The sequence below is a fragment of the Pinus tabuliformis genome, chromosome 4_2 (genome assembly GCF_031772625.1).
Source record: "Pinus tabuliformis cultivar Carrire ecotype Pingquan chromosome 4_2, CPIR1, whole genome shotgun sequence".
NCBI classification, from domain to species: Eukaryota; Viridiplantae; Streptophyta; class Pinopsida; order Pinales; family Pinaceae; genus Pinus; species Pinus tabuliformis.
This window is the reverse complement of record NC_142304.1, coordinates 838,558,574-838,567,675: the sequence shown is the minus strand read 5'-3', so window position 1 is coordinate 838,567,675 and position 9,102 is coordinate 838,558,574. Positions and strand designations below refer to the sequence as shown.

The window sequence follows — 9,102 nt, the reverse complement described above, 5'->3', positions numbered from 1 at the left end:
TTTTACACTAATTTGGTAATCCAAAAAATAAAAAATAAATACTTCAAATCCTGAAATTTTAAGAGTGAAATCTTTATATGAAAATAGGTTTTTTATTCCACAAATAAGAAAATTTCATACACCAATTTGATATCTAATTTGATTTTAAATTTAAAATTAAATTAATAATAAATAAAATATTAATATCCTTAAAAATAATAAATATATATTATATAATAGTTTCATTTGTAATTGTGATTTTATTTTAATTTAAAGATAAAAAAAGATTTAAATAAGCATATCATGGTTAATACCTAAAATGCGAATTTTTTTTTTTATAAAATTACATCATATTACCACTAAAGCCTCAGTAAGAATCTAAAATAATTTGGCATAATAATAGAAGAATTTAACAAAAAATCAATTTTCCTCGAGTAACGAGAACCATGATGCCAAATTTTCATTTTTGTTGATTAGTAAAACAAATAGTTATGATGCACTGTACTGTACTTGGATGTTTTTTGGCCTGATAATTGATGCTCGCTGCAACAACAGCCAGAGGGAAAATTTATTTCATCCTCCACCAGTTGTAAATAACTTCTGTGCTGTCCAGGGAGCAATGGCAGGTTTAGCTCGTGTGCAGCAGCAGGCATAATATTATATCGTGATATATACATTGCGTATTCAACCATTACATTAGGGTTTATGGTTTGGACTTGTAAGTTATTGTCCTCATATGGCAATGTGTCTTCATCCTAATTTTTTGGACCCAGTGGGAACGTGGCTATATAAATATGGATATACCACACGCCACCCAATGGGGACCGAATAAACTAAAGGAGGATGGGAGGAGACTGAATAAACAAAAGGAGAATGGGAGTTTGTTGCTATAGCTGGGTATGATGGATGGCTAGCTGTGTTGATTTCTCCACCCTCCTCGAAGTCTTGTAATCTGTGAAGGAGGGGACACAAAAATGGATGCAGGTGCCGATTGGAATACAGAAGGGGCAGAAGAAGCAGAAGAGGCGAGTGAAATATACAGATAGGTAGAGGATACACACTGTGTATATACCCATCAATCCAGTCCAATTTCCATTGATCTTTTGTGGGCCTGCAATGGACAGGAGAGCTCAGAAGAATGGATTCTGGAGGTGGATTTGGATGGTTCTATTGGTTTGGATTGATTTTGTTATAGGACTTGATATGGGTGCCAATGGGTTGCTGTTGAGGAAGGATGCAGAGGCCTTGATTGAGTTCAAGAATGGAGTTACAGAGGATCCAAGGGGAGTTTTGAGCGGATGGGTATTGAACAATGGCAGGGAAGTTGGTAACCCATGTGATTGGTATGGAGTCAGCTGCACATTTTGGAGAGTAACAATGGTTGATTTGGGAAATGCAGGGCTCTCTGGCAATTTGTTGGTTGATAGGTTGCTATCGGGGTTGGACAAGCTTGACAGGCTTGTGTTGAGAGGGAACAACTTCACAGGGGATTTGGGCTCCAAACAGAAGATGGGAAATGTGTGCAGTGTCAGCACAGTGGATTTATCAGACAACAAGCTATCAGGGAATTTCGCCATGGATTTCTTCGGTGTATGTCAGAGTCTGGTTTCACTGAATATTTCACACAACTCTCTGACAACTGCTGTAATGGCGGTAGGCAGGGATACTATTGGTTTTGTGCCATCGATACAAGTGTTGGATATTTCATACAATCTGCTGCCGGATGTGAGTTTACTATCGGGAATGCTCACCAACTGCCAAAATTTGCAGCACTTGGACCTTTCATATAACAAGATCAATGGCAGCCTTCCTTCCGGGTTTGGACGGTGCACTCAACTGGTAAGTCTTGATCTCTCTTCAAATTTGTTCAGAGATGGAATACCCGCAGACCTAATTATAAGCACCCACAATACCGACTGCAGTGCAGGCAATTGTAGTATTAATTCAAGTCTGCAAGTCCTGGATCTCTCAAACAACAGCCTCTCCGGCCCTCTTTCGGGCCTGCAGCTTGGTGATTCATGTGCCAAATTGACAGTCCTAGACCTCTCTTCCAATGCCCTCACAGGCAAAATCCCTCCTTCTCTAGGTAACTGCAAGGACCTTAAATTGCTCAATCTGTCTGCAAACTTGTTGCTCGGTACCATACCTGCAGCTCTAGGTGGGCTGAGCAGCATAGAACAGCTTTTAGTTTTCAAAAACAGTCTTGATGGATACATCCCTCCAGAGTTGGGAAACATATGTCCAACACTGAAGGTGCTTGATCTTTCATCCAACAACAACATTACAGGACCCATACCACCTTCCTTCGCCTCGTGTTCCTCTTTGGACACTATTAACCTCAGCAACAATCAGCTTTCTGGTAATTTTCTGGGTGATCTGCTTGGGAACCTTCATTCACTGAGGGTGTTGTTGCTGCCCTACAACAATCTGACAGGGTCAATACCACTTTCCCTGGCCAACTGCTCAAGGTTGGAGGTTCTAGACTTGAGCTCAAACATCATTTCTGGAACAATCCCACCTGGTATCTGTAACCCTTCATCTTCCTTGCAAAGGCTGTCTCTGCCCAACAATCTGCTGACTGGATCACTGCCACCTGAGCTCGCCAATTGCCGGAATCTCCGCAGAATAGATTTCAGCTTCAATTACTTGAATGGGACCATTCCTGCAATATTGGGTTCATTGCCATATTTACAAGACCTCGTCATATGGCTCAACAACCTGGAAGGACAAATTCCTGACAAAATTTGCGACAGTGGAAGCTTGCAGACTCTCATATTGAACAACAACTTTCTGACAGGAGAAGTCCCATCGGCTCTCGGAAATTGTCACAACTTGTTGTGGATATCTCTGGCCAGCAACAGATTGAGTGGTACCATACCATCTTCACTGGGTCATTTGGATAAGCTGGCAATACTTCAGTTGGGTAACAACTCTCTTTCGGGTGCAATTCCTCCAGAGCTGGGCAACTGCAGCAGTTTGATATGGTTGGATCTAAATAGTAACATGTTGAACGGTTCCATACCTGCAGAGTTGTCACAGAAATCGGGTCATGTTTTAGCTGGAAATGTAGCCGGAAAATCGTTTGCTTTTGTGAGAAATGAGGGTGGAACGGCCTGTAGGGGTGCTGGCGGGCTCCTGGAATTTGCTGGGATTCGGTCTGAGCAACTCATGCTTTCACCTGTGTTACATTCATGTGAATTCACCAGAGTTTACCTGGGCACTACAGTGTACAAGTTTACAGACAATGGTACACTCATTTACTTGGACTTGTCCTACAACTCCCTTTCAGGACCTATTCCAGAAGGTTTTGGATCTATGTATTATGTACAAGTGTTCAATTTTGGACACAATCTTCTTAGTGGGATAATTCCATCCAGCTTGGGAGGTTTAAAGCAAGTCGGTGTCGTAGACTTGTCTCACAATATGCTACATGGATTTATCCCTGGATCATTGGGAGGGCTATCATTTTTAAGCGATTTAGATCTATCCAACAACAATCTAAGTGGACCTATCCCTTTGTCCGGTCAGCTCATGACATTCCCTGCTTCCAGATATGAGAATAATTCGGGTCTATGTGGATTACCCCTTCCACCATGTAACTCTAATGAACCCACAAATGGAGAAGAACCTGACCAGCAATCCTCAGGTCACCGTAATAGAAGAAATGGGGCATTAGCAGGAAGTGTGGCTATGGGACTAGTGCTTGCTCTCTCATGCATCTTTGGACTCATTGTTATTGCTGTGAAAACAAAAAAACAGAAAAAACAGGAAGATAAAAGAGATAAATACATGGACAGTCTACCCACCTCAGGAAGTGGTAGCTGGAAGTTGTCTGGTGTTCTTGAGCCCTTAAGCATCAATGTGGCAACTTTTGAAAAGCCCTTGAGAAAGCTTACATTTGCTCACCTACTTGAGGCCACGAATGGGTTCAGTGCAGACAGCTTGATTGGATCAGGAGGATTCGGAGATGTATACAAGGCTCAGTTAAAAGATGGATCTGTTGTAGCGATTAAAAAACTCATTCATGTGAGTGGTCAAGGAGACAGAGAATTTACAGCAGAGATGGAAACTATAGGGAAAATTAAGCATAGGAACCTTGTTCCTCTCCTTGGTTACTGCAAAATAGGTGAAGAAAGGCTACTTGTTTATGAATACATGAAGTGGGGTAGTCTGGAAACAGTACTACATGAAAAAATCAGGGGAAGCACTGCACTTGACTGGGCTACAAGGAAAAAAATCGCCATTGGATCTGCAAGAGGATTAGCATTTCTTCACCACAGTTGCATTCCCCATATCATTCACAGGGACATGAAGTCAAGTAATGTCCTTCTGGATGAGAATATGGAGGCTAGAGTTTCTGATTTTGGAATGGCCAGACTCATGAATGCACTGGATACTCATTTAAGTGTCAGCACTCTGGCTGGCACTCCTGGTTATGTGCCACCAGAGTACTATCAGAGTTTTCGCTGCACAACAAAAGGAGATGTTTACAGCTACGGGGTTATTTTGCTGGAACTTCTCTCAGGGAGAAGACCTATAGACCCTGTCGAGTTTGGGGACAACAATCTAGTTGGATGGATGAAACAAAATGTGAAGTTAAAGAAAGCTTCAGATATATTTGATCCAGTGCTAATAAAAGACAAACACATAGAGATGGATCTGTATCAACATCTTCGAATCGCCTGCGAATGCCTTGATGACCGTCCATGGAGAAGACCCACAATGATCCAAGTCTTGGCCATGTTCAGAGAGCTTCAAACAGATGGGGAAGCCGAACTAGATGGATTCACTCTCCCGGAGGATGTGGATATCCATGAAGAAAAATCATCCTGATTGGTTCTCCATCTATTCTAAGCTCCTTGTCTTATTTATTTTTCTGTATAATGCATTGCATTCCTATCTTCTCATTGTTTTGTTGAGTGGATGTGTAAATAATATAATAGAGAAATGAAACAGACATCTGCTAATCCTGATAATTGCATCCATGCCCCAGCACTTGTCTTGTTTGTTGAAAAATGCAGGAGATATGCAGAAGAAAATACACTTTGACTACCACCATCCATGAATTATTTATGGGTGGAATGTTGGGCAGAAGAGGAATGTGCACAACAAAAGGAGATTGATTGACAGCAGATACCAGGCTATGATGCTTTGGATTCTCTGATTAATAGTGGTGAGAATGATATTGGTAGCTTACTGTCCATGCAAAAATTTTGGATTGGGAAGGCATTGGTTACTCAATTCATGAAAATTAAAAATGAAGATGGTTATTATACTATGTATATGATGAGGCAAAACATATACAATGTATATGTATCAGTCTTTTCTTCCCATTGAATACAAGTCAATGTAATAAGAATGCATTTAATTCTGTTATATTCAGTATATATTCAGACACGAGAAGATGTGCTTATGTCCAAATATTAACATTTATTTCTCACGTGGAATCAATCTGTACAATTATAGCAGAAGTAAATGATTACAGAGTATATAAATGAAGAATATAAGGATGGAGGATCCATCAATTTACCTCCAATTTATTAATGGTTGAATGGATTTACATCGCATAATTTTCTTATGTTTCTATCATTTATCACGTTGGATTGGTTGAATAAAGTTCTTAAATGTAATTCTATGTTTTAGGTAATATATAAGCATTTCCACGTTCTCTCTTTGGGTGGGGAGCTTAAAGTGTCTATATGGCTTTGGAGGGTTACTGACCATTTACAAATTGTCTCAGGGCCTTGGAAGTTGTTGCTTGCTGCTTATAAATTGTATCTCTGGTTTGTGTCTCTGCTTGTAGATTGTATCTCTGGTTTCGATGGCTGCCTTTATGGCTTAGGAGGTCCACATTAACCACCTTTGTAGCTTGCGAGGTCTTCATCAATTGCCTTTGTGGCTATGGTGGTCTGCACCATTACTAGACTATCAGTAGTCATGTGACTTTTACCATGTACTGTAATATAATTGAAGATAATATACTTTCCAGATTGCATTTTTGATATTGATAAGTTGTTTGCAAATGAATTTTCTATTATGTGTTTCTTTGATTGTATGACTGATGGCTGCCTTTATGGCTTAGGAGGTCCACATTAACCACCTTTGTAGCTTGCGAGGTCTTCATCAATTGCCTTTGTGGCTATGGCGGTCTGCACCATTACTAGACTATCAGTAGTCATGTGACTTTTACCATGTACTGTAATATAATTGAAGATAATATACTTTCCAGATTGTATTTTTGATATTGATAAGTTGTTTGCAAATGAATTTTCTATTATGTTTTTCTTTAATTGTATAACTTACATTTCAACATCATGTTCTTAGGATTGTGTTTTAGTCGTTGAAATATGGTGTTATGTTAATGAATCAAGTTCAAACCCCAGCTAAAACAGAGGTTGTTCATGTATCTGGATTGACCAACTTTAACAGCTTTACTATTAAAGTGGACCTTACTGCCACAATGCATAATAATGCAGAGCTGATATTCTAAACTCTTCACATATAAAAAAAATGCATCATTCATACAAACACTAAACACAAATAGTTAATAAATATTTCAACATGTAGTGTCCAATCATTCTCAAGGTGCTCAAAAGCACTTCTCTGATAAATGCATCATTCATATAAACCCTATGCACAAATAATTAATAAATATTTCAACATGGAGTGTCCAATCATTCTCAAGGAGCTCAAAACCACTTACTGGTCATTTGAAACAATGGGGGGGGTTTTACCTCTGGGAAATATTGTAAGCTGGCCTCTTTGCTGAGTTACTGGGTTTTCTTGATATGATCACTATTGCTTCAAGGATATGCTTGTAAAATTATTTTATAGTCTCTATTCCAATGATTTCATTGTAATATTTTCTCATGAAGGGAAACTTATGCAACTTCTTAATGTGTTTTAAGATCACATGTAGGGAAGCTCGTAGAACTTGTGATTGTGTTTGAAGATCACATAGAAGGATAATCATGTTTTCCCTTCAATTCTGAGATCTAAACAAAGTTGATTCAGTTACTGAGTAGTGTATAAGTGATCTTATGGCCAGTGAAAATGGAACTTGAGATGAATTATTATTATTTATTAAACAAGTACTCATTTTTCCTTTGGCTGGAATGAAGCATTTATCTTGTTGCTTGGATTTTTTTTTACATTTATTTATATATGTAAAGCACATATATATGTATATATATATATATATGTTTGTCAAGTTCTCTGTGATCCTCCATGCTTGACCTGTGATTTGAGGAGCTGCGACTCAGGGGCATCTAAACCGTCAAAGTCACCTGTGGATCGCATCTAGCCTGGGCCACACCAGCTCCTAGTTGACTGGATTTTTTAGCATGTATCCTCCCCTAACACAGGACACAACCACCCCATGAAATTTGATCTTTGATCTTGGATCGCATCACTGACGAGACCTATCATCAATGAGTTGTGCGAACTTGAAGATAATATAGAAAAATAAAAAATTATCATGATTGCTTCCAAATTATCCCCGTATATAAAAGAATAAATCTACCTATTTATATAAATGTAATGAATAAGAAATATGATCATGGTTACTTTATCTATATCTATCTCTATGAGATGATCACCATTGCTTCAAGGGTTATCACTGATATATTATCTTTTGACAGCCGGAAGGCATCAGCAGTAATTGCAGCAGGATCACCCTTGCTTCAAGGTTATCATTGTAATATTATGTCCTTGTAATAGGAAAGAAAACTTGCGCACTTGTTAAATGTGTTTTAAGATCACATCCCCATTGCGATTTGTGCGATTGATCAGTGTGTTTTAAGATCGCACGTAGTGGAATCGTTATTATGATTCAGTACGAGATGTAAAGCACAGTAATCTAGTGATTGGTTATGGGGAGAGCGATTTATTTCTGTAATTTCAATGTCCTGCAAAGTTTTCTCACACATTGATGATAAGTGGAGCGTTTAATTATTTTTAAAGAGATCATAATGTGTAGTAAAAGCATAAAATGATGAATGATATATTCAAAGGTATATTATTGTTTTTAATTTAAATTGAAAATATATTTATATTTTATAAAATTTGTGTTGGCCATAGCTGTAAAGTTTTTATAAGTATTTTCTGTTGGTTCAAATTAATTGATATTTTAGTAAATAATAAAAATTTAAATCATGATACAAAATTAGGCAGTAGAGTAGGCATAGTGTTCCAAAAATATTAGTTGGTAGATTCTTAAAAAAAGACCAATTAAATATTGGCTCTTATTAAGGAATTGGGGTTAACCTCAGAACCCCATCCAATCCACTTTAAGGTTTCTTTTTGCTAGATGGATCCCCTCATTAGCGAGGAGGGCCATCTTTTTATTGTTGTGTTTATGGACATGAATAAATGATTTGGAGTGCTAGCTCCCTGGTATATGATAGATCATTTTTATAATCGCTGAGAATTTGATGTCAAAGGAAGAGAGCCATTGATGAAGTGGCATAAAAAACTTGCAAAGTGACCAATGATAACGAGATCTTGAATGTTTCTCTTTGTAGCCAAAAAGACCGTGCTGATGCATATAGGCTTTTGCTTGGTTGTTTGTGGCGATTCCTAGACCCGAGGGGAAGGCATATTCCTATTGATCCTTAGGGTGATAGATCAACCCGTCACCAAGCTCCTACTGCCACTTTAAAGCTACATTATTCTTGAGGTGTAAATCTATTGGTTTATGTGGGGTTTAGTTTCCATTAAGTCTCAAATCCAAATCTCATGAGGAGAGGTTGATGATGGGAGCCACCTTTGGGGGAATGAAAGTATCCCAGAGAGTGTCCAAAGGACCCATTATTTGGGTGGACTGATAGTTCTTCCATCCAATATTAAAATTGACTCTCCTAAACTCAACCTAGTTGTAAAACACATTTAACATATTGTTTACTAGAATTCATCAATAACCATTCCCTAATATCATTTGAAATGAGAAATAATAATTAGAGTTTGCAATATTTTTTAAAATATACAAATATAAAATAATAAATAATATATTTGAAAATAATAAGCTAAGTTTGGAGTATGCCTTACAACTGTTTGTCTTACAACTCTTTCTGTTTGAAATATATCTTTCTATTTTAGCTTGAAAGGTATCTTTCTATTTTAAAA

At 37.9% G+C, this 9,102-nt stretch overlaps 1 pseudogene; it reads left to right on the top strand.

Moving 5' to 3' along the window:
- Nucleotides 1-566: 566 nt before the first annotated feature.
- Nucleotides 567-5,426, top strand: LOC149172282 (serine/threonine-protein kinase BRI1-like 1 pseudogene; annotated as a pseudogene).
- The last annotated feature ends 3,676 nt before the right edge of the window (nt 5,427-9,102 follow it).